This window comes from Mustela erminea, chromosome 7 (assembly GCF_009829155.1).
Source record: "Mustela erminea isolate mMusErm1 chromosome 7, mMusErm1.Pri, whole genome shotgun sequence".
Classification (NCBI taxonomy): domain Eukaryota; kingdom Metazoa; phylum Chordata; class Mammalia; order Carnivora; family Mustelidae; genus Mustela; species Mustela erminea.
In genome coordinates this window covers 130,827,120-130,839,081 of record NC_045620.1, presented here as the reverse complement: position 1 = coordinate 130,839,081, position 11,962 = coordinate 130,827,120, and the positions used below count along the sequence as shown (strand labels likewise).

At 51.5% G+C, this 11,962-nt stretch overlaps 1 long non-coding RNA gene across 1 annotated transcript; it reads left to right on the top strand.

Moving 5' to 3' along the window:
- The first annotated feature begins 1,648 nt into the window (after positions 1 to 1,648).
- On the top strand, positions 1,649 to 4,078 carry LOC116596580. Its single transcript, XR_004288195.1, has 3 exons — positions 1,649 to 1,729; positions 3,454 to 3,658; positions 3,797 to 4,078. It is a non-coding gene; the product is annotated as an uncharacterized LOC116596580 (long non-coding RNA).
- Positions 4,079 to 11,962: the final 7,884 nt, after the last annotated feature.

The following is an 11,962-nucleotide window of genomic DNA, read 5'->3' as shown; positions in this document are numbered from 1 at the left end:
CTCCCCTCCCCGGAGGCACCGTCTCCTTCCATGTCCCACAAGTTGCTTCCCTGCAACCTCACTCTCCGGTGGGCTCAAAATCAGTCATGAGTTCGAAAGAAGCCCAGCCCTTTTTCATTGCAAGGTTGGTAGTGATGCTCCTGCCTTCTCTCTCCAGCCCAGGGTGGAGGCCAGATTCAGGATCTGTTTTTTAAGATTTATTTATTTATTCCAGAGAGAGAGATCGAGAGAGCTCAAGCACAAGCGAGGAGAGGGGCAGAGGGAGAGGGAGAAGCTGACTCCCTGCTGAGCGCAGAACCCAGCGGCGGGGCTCAATCTCATGACCCCAAGATCATGACCTGAGCCAAAGCAAGACTCAGACACTCCCCTGACTGAGCCACCCAGGTGCCCCTGGCTTCAGTATCTTTTTATGGCTAATTTTTATTTTCATTCCTAAGGTTTAATTTGAATGAGCTAAAAACTTATCTTCTCTGATGTCTTATTCCAATTCACATAAATCATAAAACTTTAAAAAAAAAAAAAAACTTTGAAAACTATCACCAGATATCTGACTCAGAAATATCTTTTAACCACAGTACCCACATAATTATAGAACGGGGGGGGGGGGGGGGATTATCGCTTAGACCCAACAAACACAAACTCTGAACATTCTGTCTTCTTCAGGCTCCTGAAGCAATTAAAGTGAGAATGACTTGAAGGCCGACAGAAAGAAAGTTTCCCTTCTGGAATTACAGGAAGCTGCTGCTCCAGTGTGGAAATGGAGAAACCATTCTATTTTTACTTTATTTATCTTATTTTTTGCCAGTTTAATACTGACAGTAGTTTTATTTTTAGTTCACTTTTAATTAGCCATGCAGCAGAAGGGAGCTGCAGTCAGTCCAAGGTGGAGAAAAAAAGAGTTCTTCTGCGCGACTCCGCGCTCACTGTAACCTGGGACGCCCCGAGCGAAGAGGTCTAACTCCCGACTCACTCAGCAGCGGGCTGTTCTCGAAGGGTCCCCAAGGAGGTGACTGTGCCCCGAAGGGCTGGGTTCAGAGAGGCCATGTGTTGAAGGAAGGCCCCGGAGCACAGTGAGGGGCTCCAGAACGACCCAGGGACCCGTCAGGGGGTTGTGAAGCGGGAGCAGAAGGCAAAGCCAAGGGCTCGGACTCCAGCAGGAGGTTTGGGGCTTGTGCACTCCGGGCTGCTGGGCAGGCGAGGGCTTCAAGGGGACGGATCAGGTGAGCGGGACGGATGGGTGTGGGGACCCGTAGAGCCCAGAGGGGAGGCAGTCAGGGTCTCGCCTCAGGTGCGGGCAGGATGAGGGAGCGATTGGAGAGACATGACGCAGGCGGAGGAGCACGAGGCTGGCTGCCCGAACCCAGTGAGCGAGGAAGGCGGGTCAGAGTCGACAGCGGCTCGGGGGCTAGGCCTCGGCCGGCCTTAGCACAGATGTGGTGTGATGGGGGACAGGGGGACTGGGGCCTGAGGCAGGCCAAGCTACAGGCGAGAGCGCTGAGCAGGGGCCAGCCAGGCCTAAGACACACCCTAGGAGGGAACTCGAGCTTTGCCAGGGAGAGACCTGCCCGCGCCTCAGCCCGCACCTTCCCAGCTGTGTGACGTCAGGCAAGCTACCTTACCTCTCTGTTCGGTTTCCTTGGCTACATAATGCGGATCTGGGTGTCGAAGCATTTTGTACAGTCGAAATCAGAAGCTTCTAGAAGAGGCTTCGCATGCTGCCTCACTCGTGGTAGGCAGTCAATAGCAGACCTGGCCCCCTGCCGACGGCTACTGAGATCTCCTGTGTGCCACGTACTCTGCCCAGCAGGGGGGACATGGCAGGGAGGACCGTCACCGTCCCTGCCCTCTGGGGCTCTAACGCACCAAACTGCTGGTTCAGGAAGAGCCCTTGGACTGCGAGGGGAGGAGCTGGCACGCGGAATAATACCAGCCCTCTGGGGGGAGAGGGGGAGGGGAGGCCAGGAAGCAAAGCAGGGTGTGCGGCCACATGTCCCCTTCCTCCCTACCTGACGCTGTCTCCCTGTCCTTGAAGCCCCTGGTGCAGCAGGGCACCAGCCCGGGCCCTCGGGAGAAGCAGCCCCATCTTTTCTCTCCGTCCACCTCGGGGCACGCCCACCTTCTCCACCAGCCTCCTTTCTCTCCCAGGCCACAAGCACCAAGGGCAGAAGTTTCCAGCAGTTTCCAGCAGCAGGAAGCAGGACAGCTTCAGGCTCTGCCCAGTACCAACTTGTGCTCACTGATTTCTCCCCTCAAGGACCACTTGCAGCCTCAGTCCTACTTCATAGGCTAACTCCTGTTCAATCCCAGGCCAGACTACAGGCAACTGTGCTCAAAACCCAGAGACCCCCACTGTCACCAGGCCACAGTCCCCCACTCTGCCCTGGAACAGGGTTCAACACCACAGCACCTTCCTCATCCCCAGGACAATCACGGGCAACCAGAAGGCACTGTGATCAACACACAACAGAGAGAAGAAAGTGCTGGGGACACAGAGGAGAGGCTCCCAACCCAGCCAGGAGCCGGGCAGCACGGAGAAGCCATCTTAGAGGAGGGGAGAGCTAAGCTGAACCCCAGAGGGAGAGTGGGGGCAGCCAAGCGAAGGTCCTCGCAGGCAGGGAAAGAAGCCAAGAGAGGACAGAGGGTGGCAACCTCCCCGTCCAGCTGAGCCTGTCCAAACCTCAGACGCTGCCTGAACACACCAGTTCCAACCAGAACTCAACACCTACCGCCCCAGCCCCGCACTGGCCCCGCGACGCCGAGCACCTGCCCGCCAAGAGCTCAGGTGTCACCTGCTCTCAGACTCAAAGGCACCGTGCCTCAGCCCCCTGCAGGGTCACTCCACTCCCACTCCCAGGCTCCCACCTGCCACCACCTGCTTGGGTGGCCTCGTCTCATCTCGTCTGTCCCGGGGCTCTCCAGAACCTTGCCTTCAGTGCTCTGTCTCCTGCAGGCAGGAACATCCCTGTTGCTCAGTCAGTGCTCAGCTCAGGAACCCAAATCCAGTGGACACCTCCACTCTGCGCCAGCCCCCAGGCATGGCCCTCTGAGCTCTGACTAGGGAGGGGGAGATCTGCCGGCTGCAGGGGTGTTCCGTGGGGCACCTGGGAACAACCCTCCTCCCAGGACCTCAGCACCTGGGCCTATGGATCTAAAACAAGAACCCCCAGGCCATCTGCTCTCTGAAATGGGGCCGAACTCCCAAGAAGGAGAGGCAGAGCCTGTGGAGAGCTGGCTGAGATGCGTGTCTGCCAGGACTGCAGGGCTCGCCACGCACCCCGCACAGGGACAGAGGCTTGCAAACAAGTTGGTGATGGAGCCCAGCAGCCAGCACATACCTGGGGAGCCGACAAAGATGGACAGACAAAAGTGAGAAGACAGCTTTGTCCACGCGTGCATGTCAAGCCCAGAGGCACTGGGGAGGGTCTTCCCGCTGCCTGCTCCTGGCAGCCCCAGCTCCGGGCTGCATGGCGGGGCGCTTTCGGTGCCCTGGCCTGGAGCCCCTAACCTGGATGTTACTGCAACTGGGTCTCCAATCAGTGTGTGGTCTCAGGACGTTCCCTCCCTCTGCGCCTCAGCCGCTCCCCGACTCCGGCTCTCTCCCACAGCGCGGGGTCTGGGACGGGCTTCCCATTCTACGCAGGGAGCTGCTCTCCCGTAGGTGCTGTCCCTTTACCTGCCCAAAACAACCAACCCCCCCCCCCACCAGGCTGCGGTCCCTCATGTCTGCTGCATTTTATAGAAACTTGTTTGAAAAAAAATTTTTTTTTCTCTTTTTTTCTCTTTTTTTTATGACCAGACTGACCCCAGGTCTTCAGTCCTTTCTCCAAAACCTCACAGGCTCCAAAATTCAAAGTCCCCAGGACTTCAGAAAGGGACAGCGTGCCCGTCACGTCTACCGCGTAGCCCCGGCTACATTCTCGGCAGCTCCCTGCCACGGGGCATTAGCCTCCCAGCAAAGCCGGCGAACAGGACGATGCATGTGAGATGGGGTCGAGGCGACTCGGCTCAGATCAGAAAGAACGTCAGTCCCGCTGCTCCCGATTTGAGGCTGCTGCAGACGGGGCTGGTCTCAGCGGCATGGAGGGGGTCACACAGGTGCCTAGAGCCCTGGAGTGTTCCAGGCCACAGGCACAGAGGGTTTGTGCCCCTGTGGTTGCTGGCCAGACCCTGCCGGGGCATCTGGATTGAGCTCTGTTAGGCTTTTCACCGGTTCCGAGAGGATGTGAGCGAGTTCTGTAGCCCAAGCCCGGTCCATGGGTCTGTAAACGGAGACCGTGATACTGACCAAAGGCTCATAAAATGCAAATGATGGGAATGAGGAGGGAGGGCGTGACGGAGATCTAGCCAATGGTGGGAGGGTCTCTGGGCCCGCCCAGCCCGGGCTCTCCTCCACTGGGCCGTGCTGAAGGAGGGTCTCCTTGTCTGAATTCTTGTCTGAATTCTCCCCTCCCAGGTGAGCCCCTCAGGGCAGGTGTTGGGATTTTTCTCTCCATATTTCCAGTAGCTAGAAGAGTGCTTTGCAAATAACGAGGACTCACTACACGTCTGCTGAGTGAATGAATGATGGAATTAATTATTTGGGATGTACTCAATGGTGTGGTGACTTAGTGGCAGAACAGTGAGCACATCCCACGTCCTTCTGTCCCCAGGAGAGTGGCCTCGTGTTCTACTGTCCTCCAAGCAGCCAGCTTAAGCCAGTCACAACCACTGTGTCAAGGTCTGCGGCCCCAGCCACGCATCCATCTGCTACCTCAACGACGGGCAGGCCACCAGGAAACGACAGCAGGACTGACGCCCACAGCGGGATGTCACGGACGCATGAAAGAAGAGAACAAGACCAGTGACGGATTGCCCAGGATCACGGGATTCTCAGTTGGACACATCTGGTCATCAATCCTAGCAGAGCCGCTGACCAGCCAGGGTCCTGGGGCAGGAGCCTTGACCCTCCCAGGACCTTTGTTTCCTCTTTTGAGCGAAGAGAATCATGAAACGTGCCTCCCAGAGTTGTCGTGCATATTAAAAACCCGAAGTAAGCAACAGAAAGATGCCGTTATTACTTTACTCTGCAGACAACGGCTCCTTAGAGCAAGATGCCGCCTTACGCCGTCACCTTAATTAGGTTAATTGCTTTAATATCTATCGCAATTAAAGCACCTATATTTGTCTCAGGCATCTTATCACATATCGCTTGATACCGTCCTGAATGACACTCTGGGACTTTGATCAAGCCCGTGATTGACAGATGGCAGACACCAATTAAGGAGCAACCAGATTAGTTTGTCCTCCTGACCTCTTCCTAGGAATGTGCTCTTCCAACCCTCTCAGACTGTTGAAACCCTACCCACTCTTTGAAGAGCCGGTTAAAATGAGACATTCCCTAGGAACACGTTCTTTCTTGTCCCCAGCTGTGAATGTTCTCGTCCCGCTGTGCCTCTGTAAGACCCCATCACGGAATCACGATGCACGTGGACTTCTCTCGGCCCCCTTCTAGATTTTTCTGAGAGAAGAGAGAGCACACACGCACAAGCAGGGGTGCGGGGTGGAGGACATGCCGAGGGAGAGAGAGAGCATCTTAAGCAGGCTCCATGCCCGGCTCAGAGCCTGATGCGGGACTCAGTCTCACAACCCTGAGATCAGGACCTGAGGCGGAAACAAGCATCAGCATCAGTCACTTAACCGACTGAGCTGCCCAGGTGCCCCCTCTCATCCCCCTTCTTGACCTGGGGCATCTGGAGGGCAAAGGCCAGGTCTGACTCCTCTTTGTCCCTCTGCCACTCGACACCAAAATTGGCTCTGAAAATGAGCCCAGCAACTGAGCCACCCCATTATATAAAGCTGTGAGAAGAAACAAGACTGCTAGATCCTGAGCTGGGAAAGCAAACACTAAACACGAAACACATCGTCTCTCTTTTCGGTGGGACACGTTCGGACGGAGACTGCGCCCACGTGTTCACCTTGACCATCATACCTTCCCAGTGAGGTGTGCGGCCTCTGCAGTTGCTAGGAACTTTCACCAGAACGCCAGGGCATGGAGAATGTTGACAGGGTCCAGTTCTCAATCATGGGCTTCTAAATACTCTTTCCTCCGATCCTACACAAGAGCAGAGCCGTGGTAGAGACTAGCCTCAGGGTGCCTCTCATCTAGGTCCCCATTCACGGGCACCCTTCTCCCGCCATACAAGGGAAGGACACGCCCCTTCTCACCCCAATTCTTCCCATATTGTGCTGCCTCGGAGCACAGAACGATGAGGCATGGCAATTATCAGTGTCCAGAGCCTCCTCGGATCATGGCATTAAAACCACTTGCTCCATCTCACAAAGACATAACATCCAAGACAATTTACTTTTTGCATTTACTTAATAAGGAAAGTTTGTAATACCTTTAAATTGCCAATTAAAATTATTGTAACAGTACTCCAATGCAGAAAAAAAATGGTACCACGTAAGAGCCTTCATAATAAAGAGAATTTGCAAATTATATTTTGAATGAGGTACATATTTTTGTTGCAGAGATGAACAGTAGGGCAATAGATAAAAGACTTTTAAGGGTAAAGATATATACGATGTTAATTTAAAACTCTGAAGGGGGAGAGGAATGGAAATACAACGTCAAGGAGAAAAAGGAAGAGTATAAATTTGCAACTGTTAAATAATAGTTTATTCATGGATGGTAGTTTTAAAGATGAATAATGGTGAATATGGACTCACTATGCTGTTTTTTTTTAATTCCCTTAAATACATTAAAAGAAGAGATGGGACATTTTTATTATAAAATGTCAATAGTTTAGAGGAAGCCAGAAATCACATCATTTAGTGGCTTTTTATAAGTATAATTAAAATGTTTAGACATGTACATTGATTTAAAAATTATTTTTAGGGGTAAATTATTTTTAAGGTTCTCTCATCTGGATGTCTACAATTTAATAAATAAATCTATTGAAATCTGATAATGGAAAGGCAAAGTAACGAAAATCCTGCTACAGACTATGCCCCCCTCTCCAAATTTCTATGTCAACACCTAACCCCCGAAGAGATGGTATTTGGGAAGCGGGCCCTTTGGCAGGTGACCAGGTCATCAGGGTGGAGCCCCTATGAATGGGATTAGCACCTTTAGAGAAGAGACGCAGGAAGCTCCCTCACGCCTTCCACCTTCTGCCTCCCTCCGACCTCATCTCCTCCACTGTGGCCCCGAGGACATAGAAGGGAGCTGACTGTGAGCCAGGAAGCAGATCCTTACTAGACACCAACCTGCTGGCACCTTGATCTTAAACTTCCAGCCTCTAGACTGTGAGAAATAAATATCAGTTGTTGAAGCCCCTCATTCTATACGATCCGTTTATAGGAGCCTGAGTGGACTCACATAGTAACTATGACATAGAAAGTTCATACAGTGTGTGTAGGGCCATGCCCCAGGTTCTTGCCCTGGCTCTCTCTCCAAGTCACCACGTGACCTTGAACAAAGCCTCCCTTTCTCTGAGCCTCGGTTCACCCACAACGTGGGAGAAGTGGACAGGAAGTTCCACAAAGCTCTTTGTAGGCTTATAATACTTTATCACCCAATTTTCTGGAAAGCAGACCCAACTCAGAGAGGTAAAATAAACCCTTGGAAGACTTCGTCTGAATTCAACGCCCCAGAACTCTCCCCAGGCAGGGGTCCTCTGATGGAGACCTGCTGTCCTTCCTGCTCCCTGCCCTGGGACCAGCTCGGGGTCTAGTTATCAAGACGAAGGAAAGTAGGGTGCTTGTGATGTCCTCCGAGTCTTCCCGGGCCACACATTTGTCTCAGGACCAGCTCAAGAACGAAAGGGGGAGAAGGAGCAGAAAGAGCAGACATCTCTTCTTTCTGAGTCCAACTTCTAACCCAAAGCAACAAATGAGGCTGATTTACTTGTCTCCTCACAATTTAAAAAAAAAAAAAAAAAAAAAAGCCTGCTGCTGGATGTTGGAGGCGTTTTGGTGGGTGGGACAGTGGGGTCCCCAAACCAGCCAAGATAATCACTGTGCCATGGAGGTCAGCCCCCTGGACGCCAGACTCTTCGACTCAATGCACAAATTCTTTGGAAGCATTCTGCTAGATGTCTGCTGGATTTATGGACGGTGGTAGCCCCTGCACTGAGCTCTTTGCACACCTTCTTTTCAGCAGAGCTTTTTTAGGTATTATGACTCCATTTCGTACGTGAGGAAACGTTTGCTCAGAGATGTTCTGTCAGATGCCCGAGGGCATCAGCTGCTGTGATAGGCCGTACTGAGGCCACATCAGCTGATCTCTAAAACTTGAGCTCAAGTGCCGTTCCACAACTGGGGCACCTGGGTGGCTCAGTTGGTTAAGCAACTGCCTTTGGCTCTGGTCAGGATCTCAGGGTCCTGGGACTGAGCCCCGTATTGGGCTCGCTGATCAGCCAGGAGCCTGCTTCTCCCTCTCCATTTGCCCCTCCCCCCAATAGCCTCTCTCTTTCTCTCTCTGTCCCTTCTCTCTCACTTTCTCTCAAATAAGTAAATAAAATCTTAAAAAAAAAAAAGGGGGGGCGCAGTTCTGTGATTGTCCAGTGGGGAACGCATGGACGCTCCCAGAGCTCCGTCTCCTTGGAAGGTAGGGAAGGCCGCCACACAGGCCCGCGTCCGAGGGTTGTTCTTACCCGTGAATGAGAGGCTACCACACATAAAGGAGCTCTTGTCTCACGCCTGCCTTTAGAGTAGTAATTTGCTCCTGTGCATTTCCAGGTAAGAAACTGAGGCTCAGGGCGCGGAAGTAATTCACACATGCATAGCACGGGGCATGACCTCGGACCCTGCACAGCTGTGATGGTATGTGGGCGCCGCATCCAGTCTAAGCGAGCAGATGCTGACAACGTTCACCATTAGCATCTCTGCATCATTCGTGTAACAGACCCACGCTTCTGACTCTTCTGAGAAGCCTCCAGATGGGTCCAGCTGAGTGTGACCTGCCGAGTGCCTCCTGGATACTCCTTCCAGGGCACCCCTTACACACTTTAACGCAGCAATTTCCATGCTGTGCTCCGCTGAACACCAATGTTTGTACAAAAGGTGAAAAGAGACTCCAAAAGGAACAACAAAAGAAAATTTGGGGGGAGGGCAACTAAATTTGGGACTGGGGTTATCATTCTTGGAGATTCAGAGTGTCCATTAAGATGTTCAGGGGCCGGTAGCAAAAGGAGTTGTTTAACTACATACAGATTCTAGTTTTGAGCTGTTACTCATTACATCTGGCATCCAGTCAATGACATTGGTCCACGGCTACCTATGTGATCTTGGGGCAAGATCGCCGGGAGCACTGGTGTAGGAGAAGAGAAAGAAATGAAAGATGGATCACAAGCAAGCAGCAATATTCTAGGCGAGAGCAGAGAAACACTGGTCAAAAGTTTAAGAACCCACTGGAGATATGATGGAAGAAATACTAAGAGAGGGGTGAGATGTAGAAGCCGAAAAAAGGAGACTTTCAGGAAAGACGCCTCAGCGGGTTATCTGGCACTGAAGGATGCAGAGAGTGGCACGGATGGAGAACCCAGACTGATGGAGAACCCCGCGGCTGAGATGCAACCTCGTGAGCCCTTCCGCTGCCTTCTCCTGTTGTCCGCCTCTCCTCTCCTCCGCTCCCTGAACCATTCAGTCTTAAAGCCACTGGAGGCAGCTGAGCAAGGTGCTGCTGGGGTGGTGGGGAAGCCACAGTGCCCTGTGAGGGGCCGAGGAGCCGGAGAAGGAGGACGAAGCTTCCGTGCACCCGGGACGGGGTGGGGATGATGAGGGACGCCCAGGGCAGGAAGTCAGAGCCTGAACCTGGGGCTGCAGCACGGCCGGGGAGCTGGAGCCCGAGCCGGCGGGGAGATCCCGCGTGTGGGAGATGGCGGGCGTGGGAGGCTCCTTACACACAGGGCGGAGATGGAGGAAAGAAACACACTACCAGGGTAGGAGGCAGATTTCTCACTTTTAGAGAAGGGAGGTACAAATAGGGAAAGGAAGAAAAGGAGAATGGACTTTTTGTCTTCAGTTGGAATTATACCCATTAGGTGAATTTATGGTTTTCAATACCCAGCATGTCCTGAAACGTAGGTACAGTTTTAAGCTTTAGTAACGTCAGAGTATAAATACTCTGACGGGATAAAAACTCACGGGACACACCATTTGAAAGATTAATTATTTATATTTCTTTTGCATTCAGTGTGTGAATTTTGAACTACAAGGTTTTCATTTTCTCGGTCCTTCTGAAGATGGAAAACGCTGAACAAAAACTTTAAAACGTACTCAAAAATTATCAAAATTAAATAAGCGTGATGGAGAGTTAAAGAATTCAACTTCCAAGTGATTTTTTTGTGTGTTTATAGTATTTATGCTTCTGACATTATTAAATCTTAAAATGCCACTAAAATCATAGCACCCTATACACAAACACTATTGGAGGGTCACCGAGCAAAGAAATGTGTGTTTGCATATATGTGTGTATACAGGAACACACGTATATTATACACATTTGGGGTTTTTTTAAACGATTTTATTTATTTATCTGAGACAGAGAAAGAGTGCATGATCAGGGGGTAGGGAGAGGCAGAGGAGAAGCAGATTTCCCCTGAGCAGGGAGCTGGATATGGGACTCAGTCCCAGGACCCTGAGATCATGACCTGAATCAAAGGTAGATGCTTGATCAACTAGCCACCCAGGTGCCCCTCACTCATTTATGGCTACATTTTTTATCTATAGATATCAGTGTTCTACGTGGGAACAACGAGCACCGCTAACGCCACAATCTTGGTTTGTAAATACCAGTCTCCATTAAAAAGAACACTACGTATGCATAAGATGCTTGAAGACATTGGTCTTGGAAGAACATAGCTTCACTTCTGCCATATTCCTGCCAAAGATGCAAAGATTCCTGAACCGAATCACCAGGAAACATCAGACAAACCTCAACTGGGGGCCAGTCAACAAGATAAGTGGCCTGAAATCTTCGAAAAGTGTCACAGTCACAAAAGTCAAGAAAAAGTAAGGGAGTGTCCTGTTCTGAAGGAGAGACTTGGGAGACAGGGCACTAGCTACATCAAGAAACTCTAAACGAAATGCATCTGTTCTAGAAGACCTCCATGGAGCTACAGGGATCAAGGGTTGGGGACAGGAAAACATCCACGTTAATTACAAGGTTTTGTGTGTTTATTGAGTTAATGTGGAAAACTGTTCTTGTGTGTAGGAAACACACACTAAAGCAATTGGGTGTGCTGGGGCACCTGGGGGCAACCTGCCTCAGATGGTTCGGGAAAACTGAAGAGTTCTGCACAGCACTTCCAGCTTTTCCCTAAGTTCAAGACTGATTGAAGGGCTTTCCCGTTAAAACGAAAAGAAGATATTGACTCTGAAGAGGCTCCGTGTCTTCCTCTGCCACACCGAGTGTTGGTGGCTGTCGAGGCTTATTGAGAGAACCGTGATGCACACTCGTCTTTCTTTGCCACCTCGGAGAGCAGCCTGCAGCCAGGAGATACTAAGGATACTAAGTACAGAACGGCTGGAGGACAGAGGGAAGAGCTCAGCCGCTGGGCAGGGTGGATGAGCCAAGAGGAAGAAGGAAGAAACAGTAACCCTGATCTGGGACAGGGAAGACCTCACCGAGTTTGAAGACAAGGGACTAAAGACCCCGCTCTCACCTTCCCCTTTGGCTGACACTTGCCAACATTTGCAAGGTCAGCAGAGGCTGGCCGGTCCTCACTGTGATGGAAGGCCCCTTGGGCAGCCCCCGAGAAACCATCCATGTTTCTGCCTCCTTCGTTCCCATCAGCTTTCCACGTGCAAGGTTTCTGAGCGCTCGGCGATGAGCGGGGTGGCTTTATCGTAAAACCCAAAAAGTAAAAAAAAAAAAAAAAAGGCGGTGAGGGGGAGCTGAGTGGTTGGGCAGAAGAGGAAGAGGGATTGTTCTTATAGTCTTTGTTATCTTTTAAATGGAAAATCATGTGAGTAGATC